The sequence below is a fragment of the Alligator mississippiensis genome, chromosome 7 (genome assembly GCF_030867095.1).
Source record: "Alligator mississippiensis isolate rAllMis1 chromosome 7, rAllMis1, whole genome shotgun sequence".
In the NCBI taxonomy this organism is placed as follows: Eukaryota; Metazoa; Chordata; order Crocodylia; family Alligatoridae; genus Alligator; species Alligator mississippiensis.
Genome location: NC_081830.1, coordinates 55308309 through 55333728, shown reverse-complemented (window position 1 = coordinate 55333728; position 25420 = coordinate 55308309). Strand labels below are relative to the sequence as shown.

Genomic DNA, 25420 nt, shown 5'->3' with positions numbered 1-25420 from the left:
TGTAGTTTTTTCAGCAAGATGGGAGGATTTGGGGCAAATTTGGTCCAGGGCTTTTTTTCAAAATTACATTTAGTTGGTGTATAAATTCTGTCATCTCACATTTGCAAGATTAGCACATTTTAATAACATAAAAATATCTGGATACAAAAATATTATTCAAACCTGAAATTTATTTGTAATTTGGTATAGAGTGGGTAGCAAACTTTTTTTCTGGGGAGAGAAATGTTGTGTGAATTTAACTATTAAGGAAGAAGAGGAGGGGAGTCTCAATGGTAGGATGAATAGAAGATAAGTAGTATAATGTGCTGCAGTGGGAAGTGCAGTTTGTCCTATGTGTGAAAGGGACATTTCAGACCTCAGTATCAAATTACAGAAACCTTTCTTCATGAGTGATGGTTCCATAATTACAAAGATACTCATAATCAGGGATCCTGGTTTTCTCTGAAGGGGAAAAAGGTGCAAGGTGCACTGTTTTCTCTGAAGGGCGGTGCAAGGTACAACCATTGCTAGTTGTCCCCAGAGAATGCCTATACCACTTGTGCTCTGGTATGTGTCCAGGTATCCTGGGGGCAGTAGGGGTATTTAGGATTTAGGTTTACTTTTTATTTAACCAAAAATTGGGGATTTTTTTTTAAATCGGAGAAAACTGGGATCCCTGCTTGTAATGTATTCTGTTCATATTGAAAATAAGTTAATTTAACTTATTACTACAGCAAAAGTTCTGTTAACCGGCATCTTACAAGCTGCCATGCTCAATTAACCAGCATGCCGGCTTGTAAGATAAAGTGAAACTGGAAGTGCCCACTGTGGCACTTTCAACTTCTCTGAGCCCCCATGGCCCGGGGGCATAACAGGTTGTGCAGGGCCTGGCTCCCTGTCCCACAGGGCCCATGGGAGGGGCGGTGATGTGGTGGGAGGCGTGGCGATGCTGCAGGAAGGGCAGCAGGACGCCCCAGACGCAGTGGGAGAAGCGGCGACCTAGGCCGCTCAATTAAGCGGCATATTTTGTTATCTGGCATCCCACATTCCTGGCAGATGCCAGATAACAGAGCTTTTACTGTATTTACCCTTTAAAAAAATTACACTCTTGTCCTAATTTGGGGGAAAGCAGTGCTTGAGCAATATTTGGCTTGCTTTCTAAGAAATGCACTGTCCTTGAGATGAGTCTCACCTGTGTTCCTCTGAAAAGATAGAGGGGGAGAACTTACAAAACTTTTAATGTTTCCCGAGGAGTGTATAGCTATGAATCCTGCAAAGACTTGTGCATTTGATTAGTTTTACATATGTGTGTACTTTTATTGACTTGTAGAAATGGTCATGTAAACATGTAATGCACAGGTGTAAATGCTGTTATAAAATGTGTGAGAGTCATTATAGGAGAGGGCCTAAGTCATGAAACATTGAAACACAGCTTATTTGGAATTCACTTGAGGCTGCTCTTATCTATTCTTGAGCATGAAGTTTACTGGGTTTGTCTGGCTATACAGAAAGGCTGAGTCGACTAAATTAGAACTTTAGCAAGTCATTTTTAATTAGAGGAAAACAGTCTCTTGTGTACTTGTGGGAGATGTGGGAATAGCTTCTGGGATTTACTGAAAGCATTTGCTGCAAGAAGTCACAAAACAACATATCAAGAAAAGAGAGAAGCTGTAGTGAAAGTTCGCAACTGTTTCGGCTATTTCTCAATGTGCTTATAGTGTTAATTTCAAGGTAGGTGAAACAATAATGAGAACAGTGTGGTCGCATCTACATATGGTGTGGACGTTTGGTTTCCCAGAGACAGTTAACAGCGGTGCAAGGTGCACCATTACTAGTTGTCCCCAGAGAATGCCAATGCCACTTGTGCTCTGGCGTGTGGCAAGTTACTCTGGGGGCAGTAGGGGAGGCTGCGGCCAGCACCTGGCTGACCCCAGCAGCCTTACCTGGGGTCTTGGGAGTCTCCCAGGGCTTTAGCAGCAATGATTCTGCTGGAGGAGCCTAGCTGGCAGCTGTAGTGTGGCTCTGGGTGGCCTGGTTCTGCTTTTGAGTGGTGTGCACTGCCAGTGTGTGTACTGTTCTGTTTTTTTTTTCTCCATGGGGTTTTTTTTTACTCCTGGATATCTAGGGGTCAAAAAAACGCTCTGTGCTGCTCCCTTGCACTGCAGAGAACACCTGGATGTCTGGTGTCGGGTGCCGCAGACATGTTGCACCATAGACACACTGGATTATTCAAGTCTGCTGGAGCATGGAAATAAACGTGCTCCAGCAGACTCTGGTGTCATGTGTATTAGCGTCCCTGTGCTGAAAAATGGTAGCAACACACTTTCAACTAAAGCTGATTTGATGAGCTTTAGGTCAAAGATCCCAGCTGCCATATTCTCAGTATGGGGGGTACTGATATACGTGATGTTTGGGCACTTTTAATTAACAATGTTCACTAATTAAAGCACCTCCAAGAGCACAGGTAGGTGTAAAAATGCCCAGGGAGTCTCTTCTGTTCTGAGATCTCCAAGGAATGAAAGAAGCTAACAAGTGTGACAGGAGGTCAGTGAGAATGTAAATGGGTGGAAATTAGAAAAATAATAGGTAGAAAAGAGAGAGGAGGGGGTGAATGAGAGGGAAATAATGCCAAAAGTAAGCAAGGGAGACTCCTGTAGTTAAGTACTCTAAGGTAGAAGAGAGGCAGTTTGTGAAAAAGTAAATAGTTGGAAATTAGGAAGACAAAGCATAGAGGAGAGGGATTGAAGGGGGTGGGTGGGAAGTATAAATGGTAAGGTCAGGCAGGTACTTGGTGAATCAGACGTCAGGCAGGCTGTAACGTGTCATAAATCCAATATCTATATTGAGTCCATGATTTTTTTTGTATCCAGTAGATTTGTGAATTGAAGTTCATAGGCTTATCTATGAAAGGTGTTTTGTAAGTTCCATTTGAGGATTAGAACTGACAGATCGGAGAGGGAGTGATTTGTCTTTTGAGAAGTTTGCACTCACCAGTCGTTGGATATTTTTGTCCTTGATGGATTTTCGGTGTGCATTTATTCTGGTGTGCAAAATATACATGGGGAATACATGTGTTTCAAGGAACTGGGATCATGGTATAATTGAGTACCAGTGAGTTGGAATCTTGATTTAGATTCTGCAGAAGTCTATAAAAAGATTTCCGCTGATTTCAGCGGCCTTTAGCCACGGCTCTAAATGCCAAGAGAACTACTCTCGCCTAGCTAAGTATGTTTGTCAAGTTAAAGCAAGTTTAAACCTTTTCACTAGTGTAGTCCAGTCCAAGTTTTGGGACCTCATCTGCATCACTCAATTTATATTTTGCTTATGAACATCAGCTCCTGTCCCTTGGTTTGCTCTTTTTATCACTTAACTATCAAGTATAGCCCAAATGCCTTTGGGTGTGCTACAGCTAGTAATTATGCCTGATTGTAAGTGTTGCCAGGAAAGAGCTGTTTGTCACCTAGTATGCGATTGTGTGGTTTTAACAGGCCAGGAAATATCTACAATAGATATAAAATACCTTAAGAAAATTTTGCTATGTTACTCCTAAGTAGAAGAGGGAGTTATTACACTGGAACATGTTTGTTATTTATTACATTGGACTTGCCTATCTCTGATAATTTGGCTTGTGCCTAGAAAAGGTTACTGAGTTATGGTATGCTTCTACCTGGCGAGGGATAAAAATGTAATACCTATTTAGACATGTTTCTTTCATAAGCAGAGCAGACTAAATAGATGGAAGAGAGTCAACAATGTGTAGTGTTTGTTTGCATTTAAAATACACTTCTCCAGCAGGACAGTTGGTGTTTTGTTCTCAAGATCACTGCAATTTGAAATCTAATAAAAATTGGGAACAAAGTCCAGTAATATAACCCCAGGTATAACATAGCATGGTGTATGAATGTTGCCCTGTAATTATATTTCTAATTTCAACTTAAACATGCATTTTAATGTTCAATTATGTTTAGCTGATTGTACAGTGGGATGAAAAAATACAGTTGGTTCTAAATCTGTGAAAAGTTATTGTAGAGTAATGGCTCCCAACCCTTATAAAGACTTGAGGCACCCCTTCAAACACTTTATGAATTAGTGGCACTCCATTTCAAAAACATTTATTTTACTGCCCCTGCACAAACATGCACAGTCCTCTTCCTTTGCATGTGCACATACACATTGTCACAGGGCACTGAAGTGCCTGTTCCTTTAAGAGCAGAAACTGCCTAGGGAGAGGGCCCTAGAAGCCAGGCAGAAACCCCACAGGTGTAGGTTACTATGGCAGGAGGCTAGTAAGGGAATTAGCCTGCATCTGCACCCAGTCAGCTGACCAGAAGAAGGCAGGGCCCTGTGTACATATAAACTCCAGTCCTGAGGCCAGCAGGGGTTAGTTTTCTGGCAGCAGCCAGGGGAAGGAGCCTGTAGAGAAAAATTGCCCAGAGACGCTGTGGCTGCTTGATATGCTGCATTTAGGGCTAATGGGGCTCCAGGAGCAAATCAGGTACCCTGGCCTACAAGGCACTTAATGGTTGGGGGGTTGACTCTTTTAAAGGAACAGAGCGCACCCAGAACTAGTTGTATTATGTTATAGCCCAGGGGCTCATATTTTGGTTGCTATTTATAAACCGGTGGACCAGACTGAGGCTGCTGGGGAGAAACAGGCCTCATTGGGGCTGCAGTACTGTGTGGAGAGCCCAGTGTCAAAGGAGAGACTGAGCTGTATCAAGGCCTCAGAGGGGCAATGTTTAAACACCATCTGCGAAGCTTGGGGTGTGGTACACATCTAGCCCAGGAGGCTGAGGGTGTCGTGAGGCATCCACGTTGAGTGGGACCCAAAAGGGGTGCAAGAACACACAGGGTTCATTGGGTCCATCAGGACTGTATCCAAACACAAACTCGAGGACATCATCCCTATTTATTCTAATTACCAGCAAGACGTAGCAGGTGAGGAAAAGGGTGCCTGTTGGGCAAAATTGGCACAGTCACAGCACCCTAGGGGCATCACTGCCATCCCTGGGGACCTCATCCTGTGACAAAGTGGTGCATTGGCCGGGAAATCAGGCCATGCGCGGGGAAGAAACCCCGGTCCCTGAGAAGGGCAATGAACCTTTGGGCTAGGTTATAGACCAAGAGAAATTTATAGTAAGGCAGCATCACCACAGCTTTGGAGGAAGAGCTGAAGGGGGGAAATACCACTGCCAGAGACCGTACAGGGGGAAGCCTTTAGGTCCTGGCCAGAAGAGAAGTAAGGCCAGGAGTTAGTTATGGCTGAGTGAGAGACCATGGAAGGTCTGAAACAAGAGAACTTCACCTGGCTATTATGGGTGGATGAGTTAGAGGAAAAAGCAGCCTGGTTAGAGTGGGAGTTAGGAATGGTGAAATCCCAGGTGGAGCAAATTGAGGCAAAGGTCGCTACTTTAGAGCTGTGGGTACAATCCGGCAAGATTTCATAGATTTCATGGACATTAGGGCTGGAAGGGACCTCGAAAGATCATTGAGTCCAGCCCCCAGCCTGAACAGCAGGAAGTCAGCTGGGGTCATAGGATCCCAGCAAGATAAACATCCAATTTACTCTTTAAGGTGTTCAATGTAGGTGCTTGAACCACCTCCGATGGCAGGCTGTTCCAGACCTTGGGGGCTCGGACAGTAAAGAACTTCTTCCTTATGTCCAGCCTGAAATGGTTTTGCAGTAGTTTATAACCGTTCGACCTCGTCATCCCTTGGGGTACTCTGGTGAACAAACGTTCCCCCGGGTACTGGTAGTCACCCCGATAAACTTATAGGTAGCCATCACATTGCCCCTGAGCCTGCACTTTTCCAGGCTAAAGACCCCCATGACTCTCAGCCTGTCGTCGTAAGGTCTGTTTTCCTGACCTCTGATCATGCATGTGGCTCTTCTCTGGACTCTCTCAAGCTTCTCCACATCCTTTTTGAATTGTGGGGCCCAAAACTGGACGCAGTACTCCAGCTGCAGCCTCACCAAGGCCGAGTACAAGGGGAGAATGATGTCCCAGGATTTGCTTGAGAAGCATTTATGGATGCAAGCCAGGGTTTTAGTCACTTTACTAGCCACAGCATCGCATTGCAGGCTCATGTTCATCTTGTGGTCAATGATGGCCCCCAAGTCTCTTTCTTCTGTAGTGCTAACCAGCATAGCACTGCCGAGCCAATAAGGATGCTGCAGGTTTTTCCTCCCAAGGTGGAGAACCTTGCATTTCTCGGTGTTAAACACCATCAGGTTCTCATCCACCTATTTGCTGAGCCTGTCCAGGTCAGCCTGGATCACCCCCTGTCTTCTGCTGTGCATGCTTTGCCCCAAAGTTTGGTGTCATCGGCAAACTTGGCCATTCCGCTTCTGACTCCAATGTCCACATCATTAATGAAGATGTTGAACAGTATGGGTCCAAGGACAGAGCCTTGAGGGACCCCATTGGTCACAGGGCACCATGATGATTGACTTCCGTGAATTACTACCCTCTGGGTCCGACCATTGAGCCAATTTCCCAGCCAGTGGATTATGGTGGACCCAAGGCCACAATTGGCCATTTTCGCCAAGAGGTGATCATGGGATACCAGATTGAAGGCTTTTTTGAAGTCAAGATATATGACATCAATCTCTTCTCCCTTGTCCAGGTGATAGGTCACCTGGTCATAGAAGGAAATGAGATTGGTCAAGCAAGACCTACCCGTAACAAACCCATGCTGGCTATCCCTCAGGATGTTGGCATTGGCCAGTCCATTAAGGATGGCCTCTTTAATAAACTTTTCTAAGATCTTCCCCAGGATAGAGGTCAGGCTGATGGGCCTATAGTTTGCCGCATCCACTTTCCTCCCTTTCTTGAAGATAGGCACCACATTGGCCTTCTTCCAGTCTTTGGGCACTACACCAGAGCACCAGGAGTTTTCAAAGATCTGTGCCAGAGGCTAGGCTATGATGCTCGCCAGCTCCTTGAGTACTCTGGGGTGTAGATTGTCAGGGCCGGCTGACTTGAAGGTATCCAGCCTTTCAAGGTGTTCCTTCACGAGGTCAGCATTGATGGAGGGCAGGGGATCTCCCTCACCTGGACCTCCCTGTCCTGTAGCGGGCATGGGCGTTCCATGGGACTGATGAAAGTTTGATGCAAAGTACCTATTTAATGGGTTGGCTTTTTCCTGGGTGTCAGTTGTCAGTTGTCCCATCTGGTTCAGCAGGGGTCCAGTGTTGCCCTTGCTTTTTTCCAGCTCCCCACATATCTGAAAAAGGACTTTTTATTGTCCTTGATGCCTGAAGCTAGTTGGAGTTCAGTTGCAGGCTTGGCTTTCCTTGTTCGGTCCCTGCAGGACCGGACCAATTCAGAATAATCCTCCTTGGAAGTTAATCCCATCCTCCATCCTTTCGTTTTAGCCTCAGGAGGTCTGACAGATCCCTGGAGAGCCAGGGGGGCTGCTGTGCTCTCTTGCTGCCTTTCCTCCGAGATGGAATAGAATTAGCTTGTGCATAGAGGATCGCTCCCTTGAGGAGCAACCACTCTTCCTGGACTCCCCTCCCCCTGGGGTCGTGATCCCTTAGGGCCTCACTGACAAGCCTCCTGAGCTTGTCAAAGTCAGCTTTCATGAAGTCAAGGATTTCAGTGTTGCTGACTGACTTGCCAGCTTTACGGCTGATGGTGAAGGTGATCAGCTCATGGTTACTGTCACCCAGCTTCTCATCAATCACTAGGTCACCGATAAGGCCATCCCCAGTAGCCAGTACCAGGTTGAGCAGCGCTTTACCTCTTGTTGGCCCGTAAACTTCTTGAGTCAGGTAGAGGTCATCTGCGCACTATAGGAAGCTTTGCGACCACTCGGATTTTGCTGAGTGATCTTCCCACGAGATATTTGGGTAATTGAAGTCACCCATGATAACCATGGTCCTGGAGCATGCGGCCTCAGCCAGTTCCCGGGCAAACTCCTGGTCAAGCTCTTGACTTTGGGTGGGAGGTCTGTAGTAGACTCCCACTGTTGTGTCCCCTGTGCCGTGTTCCCCACGGATTTTAACCCAGAGGGTCTCCAGTCCACCCTGGTTACCAACATCAGCTTGTAGGGATGTGTAGTTTTCCTTAACATAGAGAGCTACTCCCCTGCCCCTTTTATCTACTCGATCCCTCCTGTACAGGGTATAGCCATCTATACCCATGGTACAGTCATGGGTGGGCTCCCACCAGGTCTCTGTTATCCCTATGACGTCGTAATTATTTGCATTAAGCAGGAGGACAAGTTCCTCCTGCTTATTCCCCAAGCTCCTGGCATTTTTGTACAGGCAGGCAGGAGTCCCCTTGGGGCTCTTGCCTTGCCCACAGATTGTACCAGATTGGGGCAGGGGTGGGCTCCCTTAAGTGCCTTGGCCTGCTGGCTTTGCAGGTGTTGCTAAGTGGGCCAGCAGTGGCGGTAGTCCCCCCGTCCCCCAGCGGGTTTAGTTTAAAGCCCAGTGGAGCAGGTCAGCCAGTCTGGCTGAGAAGAGCCTCCTCCCTAGGGGAGAGAGGTGGAGGCCATCTCTTTCCAGCAGCTCGCTGCCTCTCTCACCAAAGAGCAGGCTGTGGTCATGGAAGCCAAAGCCTTCCTGATGACACCAGTGCTGCAGTCATTGTTTTACTAACTGGATCCTCCTCTCCCTCCTCAGCCCATACCCTGAGACTGGGAGGATCGAAGAGAACACCACCTGTGCCCCCAGACCCTTTAGCCTTGCTCCCAAATCCCTGTAGTGCCTCATGACCCAGCTGGGAGCGCTCCAAGCCATGTCATTGGTGCCCACATGAATAAGGAGCATGGGATAGTGGTCCGTGGGCTGGAGGAACTTAGGGATCTTCTCCACAATGTCTCGGATGCGAGCCCCCAGGAAGCAGCAGACTTCCTGGGCTAAGGGGTCGGGGCGGCAGATTACCTCCTTAATCCCCCTCAGGATGGAGTCTGCCACGACAAACACTTTACGTTTTGTCTTGGGAGAGCGGGGGTGGTAGCTGCAGTTGGGCTTGTGTTGCCTGCGTGAGCTGGCAACTCAGCAGGCTCTGCTGGGGCTGTAAGAAGTTCATACCTGTTGCTAAGCTCCGGCAGGGCAGGGGACTAGGTGTGGCGGGCCTTAGGGTCCTTGGCCACCTTGGTCCATCCCCCTGACTGGACAGAATGGGAGGTCCCGGAGTCCTCCCTTGTCCTGGAGGGAGACTGTGGTCTACCCTCCAGCTCCCGGGGGAGAAGGACCTGGCAGTAGGAGTCAATCTCCTGCTTGCAGTCCCTGATGGCACACAGTCTCTGGACTGTGGCCTGGAGCTCCTCCATCTGGCACGCCAGAGACCACAAAAGGGAGCAGACCCCACAAGGCGAGGTAGTCATGCTCCTGGGCCCCAGAGCCTGAAAACAAGACAGGCAGCCCCCGCAGCCAAGGGCTCTGTCTGCGTGGAGCCCGGAACCATGGGCTCTATTTGGGTGGCGGTCTCTGAGGTGCCGGAGGCGGGGGCCGCAGACCCCCGAGGGGACCCGAGGGGTGCGGCATGTGCCTATCCAGGTCATGCCACTGGTGGGCTGGCTACGGCTGGGACTGTCTACCCTGGGGGGCTCACAGGCAGGGCCTCGGGCCCTCCCGTGCACCCTTCTGCGCAAACTCCGTGCTAACTCACTCACCGGCAGACAAGCTTGCCTGTTTGCGAAGCCTGTTCACGCGGCTCTGGTTGCGTGGCTTCCTGGGGGGCTGGACGAAGTAGGGGCCTGGGCGGGGCGAGAACCAGCCAAGCTCCACTCATCTGCCTCCTCCCACTCTCTAAGGGTTAACCCCCTCCCACCACAGGCCCTGCTTACCTCCAGCTGTGCTGGGGGTCGGCAGGGGGCTCCGAGGCTGCTGGGGGGCCTCTGGGGGCCTTTGGGGGAGCAGGGCTGCAGCGGGCTTTCACCTCCACGTCTCTTGCTGCTCCAGAGCCCAACTGAGGCTTTTTTGCTGTTGGTGTGCCCTTTTAAACTACGCACATGCGCAGTGGGCCCCTCTGTCAGGGAAGCTGCTCTTGGGCTAGGGGGGGCCCTCCCCGGGATTTGGGGGACCCTGCCCCACTGGAGAGGGACTGGTGAGTACCCCCCACCTCTCTCTCTCCCTGGGGGGCTGGGCCAAGTAGGGGCCTGGGTGGGGTGAGACCCGACCCGGCTCCACTCAGCCACCTCCTCCCACTCTCTAATGGTTAACCCCCTCCCACCATGGGCCCCGCTTACCTCCTGCTGTACTGTGGGTCTCTGGGGGGCTCCACGGCTGCTGGGGGGTCTCTGGGGGGGAGCGGGGGCACAGCGGGTTTTCACCCGTGCATTTCTCGCCACTCCGGAGCCTAACTCAAGAAAGAAAGAGGGTCCAAGGAAATCAGGCGCTTGATAGCTGTGGAGGCTGAGAGGACTTGAGCACTTTCCTTATAAGTTACAATGCAAAAAAGGGTAGTTGGGTAAGGTTTTCAAGAAAAAGGCTTCATGCCTTATCAAGATTCAAATCCTGATTTAGATCACAAGTGAAAATGAGTTTGCTAATCTTTTTAGTTCCTACTGGGTCATAACATTTTAGAGTAATTTGTTATGAAATATGATGCATCTGTTCCAGAAAAGGCCAGTACAAAAATAGTAGGGGAGGTGCAGAGTAAAAGAGAAGTACATTACAGAGCAGCTGCCTGCATTATTCTTGCCTTTGGACAGGATAATTAAGCCCCTGGCACATGTTCATTTAATGGGGTAATGCCGATCTCAGCAATCACGTCTCTTGCCATGCCGTATGTGCCTAGCAGGAAGTGCAATTTTGTGATGGGGGATCATATTGCAATCACACCACTGCTACTTGCCACTGCAGGGGGATCCTGGGTTTATGATGTGCTAGGGATTAACTGGCAAGTTGGCCTGGGGCTGACAATCGGCCAATTGTTGGGTCCTACCATAGGACCTCACTGGGACTCCAACTGGTTCTGATGCAGTTCTGGAGCCAACAATCAGCTGTTTGTCAGCACCAGCCTTGGGACTCAAACTGGCCACAGTAGGGTTTGGGGCTGGTGCTGACAATCAGCTGATTGTTGGCCTTGGACCCAGACTGCATTGGGATCAGTTCAAGCTGGCAGCTCTGGCTGGTGCAGGGGATCAGAGGCTCCTGGTGAGGGGAGCCAAATAGTTTCTTCTGCTAAGGACTTAAAACACCACCAGGAACCTCCGATTTCCTGCTTCCAGCAGATTGTCCAGAGTTTCTGGGTGTGGAGCTTAAAGTCCTCAGCAGGGGAAACCCTTCAGCACCCTTCTCCCCCCCTTGCCTCAACTGATTGTCAGGCCCTGCCAGTTGTTAAATACAAGGTGCCATACATACCAAACATAAAAATGTTATACTTTATATATGGCATATTTTTATGGCTTGTTTTGCCATTTTATGGAGCCTGAAATTGGGTGCATTTATAGCACCCTTGCCATTTATGCCACTATTAACACATTAATCGCTGCATGAATGTAACATGTAGAGGGGGCTTTAGTCTCTCACTTTTGTGAATCCTTCATTAAACTACATTCTACTTAAAACATTGATCTGTAAGCCATGACACTTTTCAGGTTTTTTACTTTACTGTTGCATAAGTTGGGTCAGTAGCACTGGCCAGATCTGGGTTCAGATATAGCTTGATTAGCTGGATCAGTGGTTCTCAACCCTTTTAGACTCAAGGCATCCCTGAATAAATCTCAGGTACCTCTCAGAAGATGCTAGGTCTTAGTTTTCACTTGTTTTTTGACTGCAAAAAATAATAGAGTAATTTTTCTGTTGCGAAGAGCTCAGAAGGACCAGAGCAAGGCTGAATGTTTTTAACACCATGGATTGTTTTTATTTTGAAATTTCTGGATTTATCTTCTGAATCTTATTTGCACCCCTAACAGTATTAATGTTGTGTGGCACCAGGTGGTATGATACCTTGGTAGAGACTCGCTGAGCTTAGATGGTCACTAAATTGCTTAAAAGCTATCCCTATTTTATTTGATCTTCTCCCACCTTTTTTTAGGTTAGCTGGTTGAAAACAGCTTTAGCTTTAAATTCTATGCTAACTTAACTGACTTGCTTTTTAATGCATTTATTTTGTTTGATTCTTTAAGCAAGTGTTGATACTTCAATTTGAAACTGTTTTACATTTGAACAAGGAGTAGCTGTAGTCAGAAGAGTTGTGTGCTGTTTCCCTCCATCTGCCCCTCAGAAACATGCATCGTACAAGTCCTATGTTCCCTTTACCCAAACTTTGGGTCCTTACACCTAACTCATACCAAACATAGCAGTAGAAAATACTGTAGGAAAAGTTTGTAGGGAGGGATTGAGACATAATATACATACTTCCCACCTTCCAAAGCAAGAAAATGCAGACTTCAGTCACTTAACAGCATATATGCTCTTTCTATTCCTTCACTTAGAGGTATGCTATTATAATACATCACAGCTCATGTACTGCGTACTATAACCATAGTACCTGCAGTCCATAGGGCAGTCACTAGAGTTGATGGAAGATGCTGCAGTCCAAGCCTCTTACAATTTCCAGTGTGACCTCGTATACAAAATGAACAAGAAGGGTGACGTAAGGGAATGCTGAAGAGCTCCACTTAAGACAGCTGGAGAGTGAGCAGTTGCCCATTTAGCAGATCCAATCTCAACTCTTGGACAAAGAAGAACCAGAACCACCAGTGAGCAGTCTTGGCTGACCCACCACAAACTGGGCAACAGCATCTGATAATTACTGATATTAAAAACAGCTAAAGTAATCTGTATGGATAGATAATAGGGGTGTGCAAAGTGGGCCCTATTTGATTTGGATTTGGCCTGAATCGGGGACAGTGATTCGATTCATTGATTCAGATCACTGTCCCTGATTCAATTTGGCCGAATCCAAATCTGAAGATTTGATTCCGATTTGGGGAATCAGCAATTTGGACATAGACACAGCTTTAAATGTTTTTTCTACATACCTTGAGGTAGCAGGTGCAGCTTGTGATTGCTGTGATGCTGGGGCAGATGGAGTGTCCCACAGGAGTGCGGGGGAGCCCTCCTTGTGCTTGACAGAGAACCTGGAAGTGGACCCGAAGTACTTCGATCCACTTCTGGGTCTGCTGGGGAGCGCGCTGGGTCCCCCCCCACCACCTCCCAGGCTGGGCAATCAGCTGCAAGGGGAGCCTGGGTGCCCCACCCCAACCCAGGAGGCACCAGTCACCTAGCTGAAGAGGTGCGGGCTCCCCCATGTGCTCCCTGGAAGACCAGGAAGTGGACTGGAAGTGCTTCTGGTCCACTTCTGGGTCTGCTGCCAAGCGTGCTGGGGAGCCCCCATGCTTCTGTGGGACACTCCATGGTCCCCAGCATCACAGCATTCACTAGCCACCTGCTACCTAGAGGTATGTAGAAAAAACATTTAAAGCTGTGTCTATGTCCAAATTTCTGATTCTTTCCAAATCTCTTGGAATTGATTTGGAGGGTTCTGATTCAATTCAGAGAGATTAAAGGGTCTTCTGATTCGATTCAGATTTGGCTGCTGAATCGAATTGGGGACCGAAGCTTTGCACAGCCCAAATAGATAACTGACTATCCATCCCCAGAGCTATACTGAGGAAACCAATAATGTCTCTTCGTGAGATCAGGCCTAAACCAAGAACAGTAAGGGTCAAGAAAATTAGGATCTTCTAGATAGCTATGTAATTTCTTACTCAAAACAGAGAGTATTTGAGATCAAGCCTGGTGCCAAAAATTGGTGTCACCAACACTGGAACATTTGGGTAATATGGGATCAAAGAAAACACACACTGATTTGTGAAGTGTGTTGAGTAAATAGAATAAAATGGTTTTGTTGAAAAATGCAATTTAATATTGACTTGTTTCTTAAAAGGAAAATAAAATAGTACATGCTTTGTAAAAAACAAATAAACAATTGATAGAGTATTTCATATGTAGGTTAGTTAATATTTAGGCGGAAATACATGTAAATATAAAGTTAAGTAGGAGAGAGTTGAAAAGGTATTTTTTTCTAACATGAACAGTCTTAGATTTCTTTAACGTTTATCTTCTGGGTTGGGGTATTGGTGTTCTTGGATAATTTTTTCTCTGGGTAAATACTTCAAAATATTAATGTTATATTATGCATGGCATGAGTTATGTTGTATTCTGCATTTATATTAATGTTTTTAGATTTTTTTTGTTTTAGATGCCATTAATCTTGCAGTGCACATGCTTCAAGGACATATGTCTTCAGATGGATGTTAGGGAGATGTTACTAATTCTAGCAAATGTTTCATGCTGACTCACTTTTTAATATGTTAGAGTACTCTTATATAAAGTACGTGCAGGTACAGTTGCTTGATATACTTTTCTATCCTTGCAATACAAAGCTAGTTCCTTGTACATAATAGTTCAGCCATAGACTTCCTCCTTCCATTTCTTTGTGCTCTTTATCTCTGTATTGCATCTCTTGTTGCTGAAAGACATGATTAAAAACAGTTTCTTAATCTTGTGGCAGTTTTTTTATTTTAGAAAACAGGTTGATAACCTGATTAATTTAATGTTTTCTTTCTTTCTTATGCTGCCATAACTTATTTTTATTTTTTTCAATGAATATCTCAGCTTTTGTTTCTGTTTCAGGTAGATGTCTGCCTAGGAGCGTTTACTCACAAGTACTTTAGTCATGATGAGTAAACTGCTCCTGGATCTAATGCATATGTAGACACACCCTGTGTTAAGAAATCATCCCACTGTCACTTTATGCAAAGCCTTTTGAAAATGTCTGAAATTTTAGCTTGGAAAAAACTTTGTTTTAATTGAAAATTCTTGGCTAGAAACGGATGTTGCCCATGTGCCACAATAAAAAAATGTATGGCAGCACAAAGGACAGGGAGGAAAGGTTGGGGTGTGTGCTCTGTGTCAAGGAGAAATACACATCCTCAATGAGTAGCGCTGGGTCAGAGGAGGGGCTCTGGGTTAGAATACTAGGAGGTCAAGGGGAAAGGGACTTAATGGTGGGGGTCTACAACAGACCACCCAACCAAGGGGAAGACCTAGACCGGGAATTCTTAAGTCAGCTCACGGAGGCAGTTAGGTTAAAGGACGTGGTCATCATGGGTGACCTAAACTTTCCAGACATCTGCTGGGAAGAGCAGTCAGCCAGGTCAGACTGCTCACATAGGTTCCTAGCCGAGATACAGGACCTCTGTCTAACCCAGGAGGTGCACAGCCCCACCAGAGGAGACACCTTGTTGGATCTGGTCCTGGCCACGGGCAATGACCTGGTGAGGGGTCTGTGGGTGCTTGACCACCTGGGTGATAGTGATCATTGCCTGCTGGAATTCACCATCCAGCGCAGGGTGTCAAAGGCCTGCAGCAAGGCAGCAGCCCTGGACTTCAGGAGGGCAGATTTCAATGAGGTAAGGAGAATAGTTGGGGAGACACTGAGGTCCCAGAGGGGAGGGGAGTTGGTTGTCCAAGAAGAGTGGTTGTTCCTTAAGGAGACTATGCTCCAAGCCCAAAGGGAGGTAATCCCAACACGGATCAAAGGGGGCAAGAGGGCACAAAAGTCCCCATGGCTCACCAAAGGCATCCAGGAACGTCTAGTTAAAAAGGAGGCATACACCCAATGGAAGAAAGGGGCCATCACCAGGGAGGACTATACCTTTGTTGCTTGGGGCTGTAGGGGGGCAGTCAGGAAGGGCAAGGCGGAGATGGAACTGGGACTAGCTACCTGGATCAAGGACAACAAGAAGTCCTTTTTTAAATACATAGAGGGTAAAAAGAAGGTACTGGGTAACGTGGGGCCTCTGCAAGACATGCTAGGAAATCTGGGCATGGCACCAGACAGCAAAGCTAAACTATTTAACAATTTCTTAACCCCAAATTTTTCTGAGCAGGGACTGGGTCATCCCCCCCCACTGGGACCCCCGTAGGCCTCAGGCGAGGCACACCCAGGTCTAGGTTCAGAGAGGACCTAGTCAGGGAACTTCTGGAGGGACTGGATGTAGTTAAATCAGTAGGTCCTGATGATCTCCACCCCAGAGTGCTGAGGGAATTAGCACAGGTCATTGCGGGACCCCTGGCATGGCTTTACGAGCACTCCTGGTGCTCTGGCATTGTGCCAGAGGACTGGAAAAGGGTCAATGTGTAGTTCCCATTTTCAAACAAGGGAGGCAGGAGGACCCAGGAAACTATAGGCCTGTTAGTCTTACCTCAGTCCTGGGTAAGCTTTTTGGGAGAATTATCCTGGTGCATGTCTGTGAGGGGCGAGCAGGGGAGATTACGCTTAGGGGCAACCAACATGGGTTCATTAGAGGCAGGTCCTGTCAGACCAACCTGGTGGCCTTCTATGACCAGGTCACAAAATCCTTGGACACAGGTGTTGCGGTGGACATAGTCTTTCTGGACTTTAGGAAGGCCTTTGACACTGTCTCTCACCCCATTCTCATTAAAAAACTAGGAGACTGTGGTGTCAAGACCTACACAGTCAGATGGGTCACTAATTAGCTGGGGGCTGCACCCAGAGAGTGGTGGTGGATGGGTCATTTTTGACCTGGAGGGATGTGGGCAGTGGGGTTCCCCAGGCCTCGGTCCTTGGGCCTGCACTGTTCAACATCTTCATCAGCGACTTGGACGAGGGGGTAAAAAGCACCCTGTTCAAATTCGCAGATGACACTAAGATGTGGGGAGAAGTGGGCATGCTGGAAGGGAGGAATAGGCTGCAATCAAACCTGGACAGGTTACAGGGGTGGGCAGATGAGAACAGGATGGGTTTCAACACTGACAAGTGCAAGGTACTGCACCTGGGGGGGAAGAACCAGGAGCATACCTGCAGGCTGTGGAACTCCTTTGTCATCAGTGCAGAGGAAGAAAAGGATCTTGGAATCATTATTGATGCCAAAATGAACATGGGCTGATGGTGTGGGGACGCTGTCAGGAAGGCCAACCATACCTTGTCATGCATCCACAGATGCATCTCAAGCAGGTCCAAGGAGCTGATCCTCCCCCTCTGTGACACTGGTCAGGCTGCAGTTGGAGTACTGCATCCAGTTCTGGGTGCCGCACTTCAGGAGGGATGTGGACAGCATTGAAAGGGTCCAGAGGAGGGCCACTCACACGATCAGGGGGCAGCAGGGCAGGCCCTATGAGGAGAGGCTACGGGACCTGAACCTGTTCAGCCTCCACAAGAGAAGGCTGAGGTGGGATCTAGTGGCCTGTTACAAACTAGTCAGAGGGGACCAGCGGACACTGGGAGAGTTTCTGTTCCCCTGAGCACTACCAGGAGTGACAAGAAATAACAGTCACAAGCTGGCAGAAGGTAGATTCAGGCTAGATATCAGGAGGTGCTACTTCACTGTCAGGGTGGCTAGGATCTGGAACCGACTTCTAAGAGAAGTGGTACTGGCTCCCACCCTGGGGGGTCTTTTAAAAGGAGGCTGGATGAACACCTTGCCGGGGTCGTTTGACCCCAATACTCTTTCCTGCCATGGCAGGGGGTCGGACTTGATGATCTGCTCAGGTCCCTTCTGACCCTACCAACTATGAAACTGACAAACAGATGTGCATTCCCCTTGCTGTGCCAAATATACCAAAAATGGTGGCAGTGAGAATGGGTAATATCATTTTGTGCTGCTTTTTTGCAGCAGATGTTTGCTTTGTGGCAGGAGTGTGCAGGCAGCCTGGAGCAGCCTGCACTCTCCAGCAGCCCTGGGCAGGTGCTCACAGGGCTTCAGGGGCCTGATTCTGTGTGCCCTAAGAACCATGGGAGTGCCACCTGCATTTCTTGTTTGCAGAGGCATGCCCCTAGAATCTCCCTGGGCACACACATTGTGCTGCTGTGCCCCAACTTGGGGCATGCCTCTGCAAATGGGGGAACCTCGGGTTCCCTGCTTTCACACCTGGGGCCAGGGATCCTGTGGGCATGCCTCTGAAAGTGGAGAAACTCCTGTTTTCAGAGATGCACCCTGAGTGTTGTACTGGAGAACCTGATATGCCCCGAGTGCTGTCCCAGGGGTGGCAGGGGTCAGACCATGTGGGACAACAGAGGATGTCTGTTTTTGCCAATGAAGCTGTTCAGTTTTGCTGGAGCATGTTCTGGCAAAGCTGATCTACTTCACTTGGGGGTTTCTATTTATAGCCTTTATTTTGATCTAGTACCTCAGCCTCACAATCAGAATAGAAGGCTTAAGTTAATTCTGATTTTAACTTCAGAAGACTTCCCACATGCCAGAAGGCAAACATGATACTCATGGGAAAAGGTTTCCTGGGGGTATCAGTTGTTATTTGTGCTCTGGCTTTTTTAGAACTTTCAGAGTTTTCTGACTCAATATCTTTACATAAAGGGAACATTAAACTTGAAGGTTGCCTAGCCATAGGAAGCAGAGTACTTAAGAACACAGAGAGGAAACAAGCTATGCATTAGTGGGGATTTTACTGGGCTTTTTTCCTTCTTTTTAGCCATGGCCATTTTCATCCTTTTCATTATTCATTATCTTATATCAATTTCTTTTTAAGTTGAACTAATTAATAGGGAGTAAATGTTTAAGGCAGAGGAGGGAAATAGGGACAGATCAGAAAATGTCAGCGGTTTAACATGATTTGGCAAACAGCTTTGCATTGCCATCTGCTATTCTGTGAGTAGAGCATTGAAGGTTTTTCCTGCCTTTGGCAATTTCTAGCCACAGTGGGGAAGGACTGTTATGTGCATTGTCTTCACATATTGTGTAACCTGACCTAGTAAGATGCATATGATGTGCCACAGCAGGAATTTAATAAAGCCTTTCTCTGCAAGAAGCTCCCCACAAAGTGGACATAAAACTCAAATGCTCTTAAATTGCTATAGTTGTTTACTAGCACTCTTTTCTGCTTTTTTCAGAGTTTATTTTTCATATACTCTTCCAAACCCTAATGCTTTGCTAGACAAGATAAAATACGCAGGATATGTGAGTGCAATTTTTTGTAATTTCTGTAAATGTTTGTCAGAAGGTGCTGCTTCATCAGGTGACATATATAGGGTGTGCAGTTTGAATTTATCCCTGAAGTTCCATTGGGTCCAAAGGACTTGGTAGTACAGGATACATTGTACCTCTTTGCTATTTGTGGTTGCAGTGCTTTTCTGTTTAAATAAATAGTTTGTCACTGTTTTATTTCATTGAAGCTATAATAGGAAACATTGCATTTTTTAAAAGTTTGTAGCAGGCAAGAAATCAGTGATTTATAGCTAAGAAAATAAATTATTGGTATGTCTGTGTGGCAGCACACAAAAGCCAAGCATAGAGAAATCCATACATAAAACTGAGAGGCAGTAGATTTGCGTGAGTCCTAGATTTTGTCACCTATTTCAAATGATTTCCATGGAATTCTTCTGTGAGGATGTGGGGGAATCCCTTCAAACATTTCTAGGTGCTCCAGAGAAGTCTGGAGTGAGTACTTAGACAGTGGGGTTGGCCCTATGGGTATGTCACAGAGCACTTAGGTGCCTTGCTCCTTAGAGTGGAACTGCTAGGGAAAGAGCCCTAGCAGTGAGTGAGCCCCAGCTGCTGGGTACCAGGGCAACCAGAGGGAGCTAGTGGCCCACACCTGCCAGGGGTCAGCTGACTGGAAAGGGCAGGGCCTGGCACATACAAACCCCAGGGCTGAGGCCAGGATAGCAGTTCCCTGCCAGCAGCCAAGGGGGAAGGAGCTCTCCTAGAGCAAGCAAAGGGGAGAGGCCTGCTGCGGGTACAGCCTCTGACACTGGTGAGGCATGGAGCACCCCTGGGGTGGCATGAATAATGTTGTTATAGCTGGGCAGCTTGAGTTTATGTTATAGCCGAGGGGCTTGTGCTTTGTTTACTGTGTAAGACCGGTGGCTTGGGTGAGGCTATTAGGGGAAGGAGGAGGTCTCATAGGGGACCTACGGCAGGGGGGGAACCCCATCTTCGGAGAGGGCACAGCATTGGGGGTGTGCCGATCCCAAGCGCCAGTGAGGGTGCAGCTTTTGGGGGTGTGCTGATCCTGAGCGCCAGTGAGGGTGCAGCTTTTGGGGGTGCGCCGACCCCGAGCACCAGTGAGGACGCAGAGCAAGACAGGGCTGTGGTGAGCCCAGGGAGGACAAGGGGGCTAAATTATAACAAGGCTCAGACCGAACAACGTCCGTTCCATCTGCAAGGCTTGGGGTGTGGTAAAGAGGCAGTTGGAGCCATGCATAACCCATAAGGCTAGGGTGCCCCGAAACACCCATTGCAGAACAGGACCCACAAGGGGTCCAGGAGCCCGCAGGGCCAGAGTACAGCAGAATCGTGTCCAAGAAGATGTAAAGACAGCCTCCCTAATATATATTTAACATCAAAGATGTGGCGGGCAAGAATCGAGGGTGCCCTTTGGGCCAACTTGGCATGGTAAGGGGGCCTTGGGGAGATCACAGCCATCCGGCAGGACCCCATGCCGTGACAGGGTATGTCTACGCTGCAGTGGCATTATGTCCTGGGATGCCTCTAAGCACGCTTTGTTCACCCGCTCCTACTTGCACACTCTAAGCCTGAAAGTTTGGTGCAGAGGGTGCTCTGGGCTTGCCTCCTGGCATCACACTCAAGATTTCCACAGTAATTAAATAAAACAAACCAAAAAACCTGGCTATCTCATGCATCTGCTGATTTCTAGTCTTGCACAGTAGGATGGTTTGAAAGGGCACTTGAAACCTACATTGTGGCCTTCTGGGAGGGGATGCTAATTTACACACATATGTGCATATCTTTTTTTTCTTGCATTGCCATTGTAGGTTAGATGTTCAGATGAATTCTTTGAGACTCTTTGACCTGCTGTGGTTTTAGAAAAAATGGTTTGCTGTATAGCAGAACTTTTCTCACATGTCAAAAATGGAAGTGTTCCTCTGACACTGTTTAATCCACAATACATGTAATTGTGTAAAGTAAATGTAATGTTAGTAAATTTGAAAAAAATACAGTTAACTGGATTTTGGAATACCTAATAATAAAGACTTGATATTGATTTGGATTTGTCCAGAGAATGTTCTCAAAATGTGGGATACTTGTTAGCTTATTCTTCCAGTATAAAGGAAAAAAACGTGAACAAAAATATTAAAACGAAATTCTATCATCTATGATATTAAAAAAAACAAAAAAACAAAACCACTTATTTTTTAAAGTTTTTTGGGTTATGTTTGCTGGTTTCCCAAATAGATTTATGTAGCCGTGCTTTGATTCCCTAAATAAATTTTCTGCTTAATTGACATTTTTTTGCTGCTTCACTGAAGTAAACGAAATGTTCTATGCCCATTTATTACGTTCATGGGCAGTTTCATTACTCTGAATATTCAAAATTCAGAAGTGGAATGGCAAGTTGGAAACAATCCAGTATGCTCTTGGTTAGCAGTATTTTAAAGTTAAGATTGATGTCCTGCATTATCAGACAGAGATTGCTATTCTCTACTAGATTTATTGATTTATCTTTTATTGGTGGTGGAGGGGGATAAATAAAAGAAAAGGATAAGCATTTGCTTCTAGAAAGATGTAGCTTATTTTGTAGTTTTAGTATGATGCAGTTCTGTCATTAGTCTTGTAAAAAAAAAAAAAATCAATATTTAACTGCTTATGCAGTTTTTGCTGAATACTTCATAACCAGGGATCCTGGTTTTCCCTGATTTAAAAAAAAAATGCAAGTTCTCTGATTAAAACCCCACAAAACCTGTGATTAAAATGAAAGGCCACTAAAATATATAATGCAGGTAGCAGTTAAGCATAATGTTTCTTAATATATTTACAATTTTAAAGCAGTTTGGAAACCTACCAATGCCTCAATCACTATATAATAAAATAAATTCTAAATATCTAAAAATGTTGGCATTTGATTTTGGGTTTTTTATCATGGAAAATAAGAGCTCTTCCCCTGCCCCTTTAGCTCATAGAACACAGGTCCAGGCTTCTCACTCCCAAGTTACAGCACCTCAGCTCTGCTGGTTGCCCCTGACTTCCCCCCCCCCCACCCTTCCCACAAAGCCCTGTAGGAGGGGGGCCCCCAGCTGCTAGGGCTACAGGGCCAGGGACCTGAGGCTGCAGCCCCCTGCCCCTTGCAGGAGGTGGCAGCTGCTGCAGCAGAGCACAGAGCCAGGCTCCCTCCCTACTGCAGGGGCGGACAATTATTTTGGGCAGAGGGCCGCTTACTGAGTTTTGGCAAGCCATCGAGGGCTGCATGACAGGCAGCCAGAGGTAGATAAATATTAATTTTCTAAATTTTTAGGGGTCCCACGGGCTGGATAGAATAGCCTGATGGGCTGCATCCAGCCCACAGGCCACATTTTTTCCACCCCTGTCCTGCTGCCTGCCTGCTGCAGACTCAGGTGGGGAGGGGGCTGGCTCCCTGCTGCTGTGCACACTCCTCTGGGGGAAGGGGGGACCCATGCCCCCCAAGCCTGTGTATGGGGATGGGTGGGATGGGCTGCTTGATGAGGACTTAAGCTCCTGGCCTGCTGCCCTCCCTTGGAGCCTTTGCAGCCCAGAAGGTCAGACCCAGTGCTGTGGGGTATAACAGGGCCATGCAGGGAAGCTGCTTGCCACTGCTAGCTCCTTGCTGCTCTGGCAGTCTGTCCCCTGCCCACGTGATAGCAGTTAGGGTCACAACCCTGTGCCACTGCTGCCACACAGCCAGGGGATGCCTCTGCTGTGCAGCGCTGGGTTGTACCTGCTGGGCTGCAGAGGCCCTGGGGGAGGGCAGCAAGGTGGGTGTCCAAGTCTGCAGCTGGCAGCCTGCCCTGCCCCTGGCCCACGCACAGATCTGGGGGGTATGGGTCCCCTGTGTCCCCAAGAAGTGCACGCAGTGGTGGGGAGCCAGCCCTACCCCCAGCCCCTTGGACGAGCTCCCTGCTGGGGACCTGGTCCTGGCTCCCAAGCTTAATGCACTGCCCACCTGGGCAGCATCCCCAGCCCTGCCCAACTTCCTCCCTCCCTCCCTCTCTATGGGGGCCTGAATCCCCACCCCAACTTACCTGCAGGAGCTGTTCTCCCCTTGCCTGACTGCCCTCCTTCCGCTGCCCCCAACTCCTTGCAGGCTGGAACTCTGCCAGCCTGCAGAGAGCTCTTTGCAAAACTGCAAAATCCACAGGTTTCTCCGTTAAAATGAGAAATCCATGGTTTCCTTGGGTAAAGGGGGAAATCCATGTTTTTCTCCAATTTTCCATGGGAAATGGAAAATCTGGATCCCTGTCCATAATTCTGAAGTGGTCACCTTTATATATTAAATAAATTTTATGGTTATGTTGGATGTTGGGATGCTGTCAGCTTGCTTTGTTTCCCTGGTTCCTGAGGTCTGCTGTAACCTGTACCTGCTACCTATGATACCTTTCTTTGTGATTTAGTAATTCCTCTGCTCATTTTTCTGTCTTAGACATGGGACTATCATCAAGGAATGCAGAGAGAGAGAGGTATAAAGGGTGTCAGTGACATCTCTGTACCTTCTGCATATTTCTGCCATGCTGTGGGCATGATCAGATGGCTTTCCCTTGCTTTTGTGACACTGAAGGTGTGGAGTGGAATTGGACAAAGAATCTGATCTCAAATCTGTATCTTGGGAGAATGGTGGTAGAAAGCTTTTCTCAATATGGGTTTAGAATGGCTGCATAAAATCTATCAGATCAATGATAATATTATAGGGAACGTAAGTAGTTACACTTCTATTTTAAGTTGACTGACACTTTCCATTACAAAACTATGTTTTCAGTTGCATATGACTTTTCCAAATATAAGCCATTCAGCCTGAAATTTTTCATGCTGGCTGTCAGCCATAGCCTGAAGGTTTTGCAAAGGTTTCAATTTAAGTGGTTCACTTGTCTCCAAGAATGAGGCAATGGATATGTGTGTTTTGGTTTTTTTTCTTAAAAGCTCATACAGTATTATATAGAGAAGTTGCCTATCCTTTTCATGCTTTGGACACTGACTTTCAAGGCGGCCAAAGAGATGCCTTGTTAGGAAGGAACCTGTGAAAATGTGCCCAGCTTTGGCCAAGTTACAAGCCACATGTTTTGTCTGTGTTGAAGTTGATCTAGCCCTGCACCTCTGACTGTCCTGTACATTGCCATCCATCACCACAGAGCAACTGAGTCAGCTATATCTCAGGGTCTCAGCAGGACTTTCCCTGCATTTGCTTTCCCAGCTGCTATGGCAGCTGCTTTTGCATCGAGGTTGGAGCTGAAAGCAGGGACATCGACTCTCCCAGTGCTTTGAGTCTGCCTTGTGCAGATGTTATGGGAGCAAAGAAGCTACCAGATTGGAACACACAATTGTGCAGAAGGGGAGGTGAGGATGGGAGCTGGATGTGGTAGTAGGTTAAAAGCAGGAATGAAGCACGTGGGAAGGAGGAAATGGAGTGGGAAGATGAACAAGACCTAAGGTATACAGTGGATGATATCTATGAATCCTGCTGGGAAAAACATGTCTTTATTCCCTTCCCTGCCCCACCCATCTGCTGGGAAGAGGCTTGCGCTCCTGGGACACCATCACAGGGGCTGCTGCCCTGTCAGGGTCCCTCCCCTCTTGCTGCAGTGACAGGGGTGCAGACATGGCCAGAGGCCAGCCGGTATGGCTCCTTTAGGTGAAGGGGGCAAGGAGGAGGCTTATTTCCCCCTCCCTCTGGCAAAGGGGGCAGAGAGAGGGCTTATTTTGCCTCTTGCCCCACACGGTGCGATCAGCAGAGGTTGGGGCTAGCAGATCCTGGCTGTGGTCTTCCAGGGCAGAGGAGGGAATAAACCTCCTCCCTGCTCCCTTTGCCTGCTCCCTTTGCTGGCCGACATCTGGCCACACCCCTGCTTCTGCCACTGCAGCAGTGAGGGGGGAGTGCCAGGCAGACTGTGGCTCAGGTCTGTGCCGGTGGGACAGGGAGGTGGGAAATAAATCCCTTCCTTGGCTAGTTCACTTGAGGCCACTGCTGGGGCTGCTGCCCCTGCCCAACACAGTTTCCTTTCAGCTTGCTCTAGCGGTCCCCCCCCCGGCTTCTGGCCTGAGCCACTGCAGGCATGTGCCAGCATTTCCAGAGGCAAAAGTGAATGTCTATTCACTTGCAAATTGGTTCAATCTATGCAGGTTAGACTAACCTAAAAACATTGAATAATTCAGGCTCCAGCTTTTTGAATGTCTGTCTGTAACCTGGTTGTTCATGGTAGTAGGCAACAACTCTAAGAAGTGAGCCAGAAATTAGCTTTGTCTAACAGGAATGTACTAAGCTGGTCTCAGCTGGAAGGCAACTTTCGTAGATGAGGCAGGAGCTCATTTACAGTCCTTCTTGAAGACTTTCCTTTGTGTCATTGTTAAAGCTCTCTCTAGGTTCTCTTGGCTGTCTTTATATAGAGCAAACGGAAAACCCCAAAGAAATAATGAACTGGAATGTGCGTTAAATGACAAGTTGGTGCTACCACAGAGAATGCTGGTTAAAGTATGATGAACTATAACAGCATACAATGCTGCAAACACACTACAGTCAAATCTTAAA

At 47.5% G+C, this 25420-nt stretch overlaps 1 protein-coding gene across 3 annotated transcripts in view; it reads left to right on the top strand.

Moving 5' to 3' along the window:
- The window catches only part of DNER (delta/notch like EGF repeat containing), a 366522-nt gene that overhangs the window by 83060 nt on the left and 258042 nt on the right, over positions 1–25420 (top strand). Inside the window, exon 1 of one of the 3 annotated variants that reach the window (XM_019491837.2) lies at positions 19610–19681. The exons of the other annotated variants lie outside the window; for them this stretch is intronic. The gene's annotated coding sequence lies outside the window, so the exon portion shown is untranslated. Of the gene's footprint in view, positions 1–19609; positions 19682–25420 lie in introns of those variants that run through there. 3 annotated transcript variants of the gene reach the window in all.